The sequence below is a fragment of the Trichosurus vulpecula genome, chromosome 1 (assembly GCF_011100635.1).
Source record: "Trichosurus vulpecula isolate mTriVul1 chromosome 1, mTriVul1.pri, whole genome shotgun sequence".
NCBI classification, from domain to species: domain Eukaryota; kingdom Metazoa; phylum Chordata; class Mammalia; order Diprotodontia; family Phalangeridae; genus Trichosurus; species Trichosurus vulpecula.
In genome coordinates this window covers 195,448,871-195,450,693 of record NC_050573.1, presented here as the reverse complement: position 1 = coordinate 195,450,693, position 1,823 = coordinate 195,448,871, and the positions used below count along the sequence as shown (strand labels likewise).

The window sequence follows — 1,823 nt, the reverse complement described above, 5'->3', positions numbered from 1 at the left end:
GTTGCAGCATGGCAGTCACGATCAGGTGCTAAGACTCCTTCCTAGGAATGTTACCACTCAAAGAAAGGGGAGCTCTACTTTATTTTGGGGGCAGTGGTGAGAGAAGGGAGAGCACAGGGAAGAAACCCCCTTCACTGTTTCCAGTTTAGGGGGGCGGGGAAGGTTCTTCAAGGTCCCTGGATCTCCAAGGCTAGGCATCCCCTCCTGCTCTGCCCCTAAGGAGAACTCATGCATTGTGTTGAGGTCACAACATCCGTGAGGCTGTCATGATGAGGAACTCCTCAAAGCTGAGCCGGACACTGCCCTACATGCTTGTGTCCTTCTCCTGGAAGGCCTCGGTCAGCACCTGCAACTGGGTGCACACCTGGATGAAGCGGTCCAGCTGCATGGCAGGGTTGGCAGAAAGAGGGCAGTACCAGGACAGCAGGAACTGAGTAAACTGAGGGCTCAGGTTGTAGCCCATCTGAGACAGAACTTGCTGCAGCTCATTGTAGCTGATGGAGCCCGAGTGGTCCCGGTCATATTGGTGGAAGAGGTTCTTCCATTGCTGGATGAAGGTCCACAAGGCAGAGAAGCCAAAGAGGTCAATCTGGCCTGTTTTGGTCTTGTCAAACATGTTTATCATCATGAGGCAAGCTTTGTCATTGAATGTGGACCAATTGGAGTTGACCAAGGCCTGCTTGAGCTGCTTCACAGAGATGTAGCCACTGTGATCTGAATCCACTATCTGGAACCAGGAGTATGCTTCAGGGTCTACACCAGGAGGAATGTTGCCTGCTGCTGGGCCTTGCCCATAAGGTCCTGGCTGAGGGGTATTATAGGGATTTGTAGCAGGCTGGCCATAGGGACCTCCGGGGGCACAGCCTCCATAGGGTCCTCCAGGAGCTGATGAAGGGAGCTCCCCAGGGCTGGGATGTCCATAGGCTCTGCCACCAGATGGTGTCTGTAAGGCCCTCCAGGAGCTGGGCGTCCATAACCCCCACTGGATGTCCTGGGTAATAACTGCCTGGTGGGGCTCCTGGGGCCTGTCCAGCAGCTCCTGGGTAGCCCTGCCCGTATGGGTAGCTAGCCATGGCGTCTGTCCATGTCTTACATTGTTAATGTTGGTGGTACAAAAATATTGGCCTTTGAATTTTGGTCCAGAATTGTGATCATTTGAAACAAACCTCTGGCCAACGGACCAGGATGTTACTTACTCCTGACCCTGTGTCCTTTGTGATATGACCAGCAGGACAGTGGTGTGGTCATTAATAGATCAATCTCCATTAAGAGACAGAAGTGAAAGAAACAGGCTCTCCCTCATTAGCAGGGCAACTTCCTGTAAAATTGACTTCTATAGACTATTGTCTCTGGAAATACAGTGAAAGAAAAAGAAGGAAAAAGAAATTAACTTAAAACCAACAGATTCTGAATATGAGTTGAGGTACCCACCAAAGGTTGTGATGGTAGTTTATTTGCTCTGTTTTTAAGTTCAGGAGGAATGGGTACCAACAGGCCAACAAACAAGAGCTCATTTCTGGGTAATCCTCTTCTTTTTAAATGTTTGTCTTTTTAAAGCCACAGTCAGTTCAGTAGAACTACTGCCCCTCACCCAGCCCCCTGAGCAAAATTGTCAAGTGTGGCAGGCTGGAACTATTCTAAATCAAGTTGGCCCTTGTGCATGCAAGAAGGGGAGAAATGACAACCCTGGTCTTCGTTCATGCCAGCAGACAAAAAAGGGCTGTAATACTGTTGTTCCAACTACATACACTGACTAGTCCTCCAGGGAAATCTCAACAGAACCTGAGCTCTAAGATATTTGCATTCACTTGTATAAATCCTTT

General features: G+C 49.4%; 1 pseudogene; it reads right to left on the bottom strand.

Moving 5' to 3' along the window:
- Nucleotides 1–238: 238 nt before the first annotated feature.
- LOC118834742 lies at nucleotides 239–1,073 on the bottom strand (annotated as a pseudogene).
- Nucleotides 1,074–1,823: the final 750 nt, after the last annotated feature.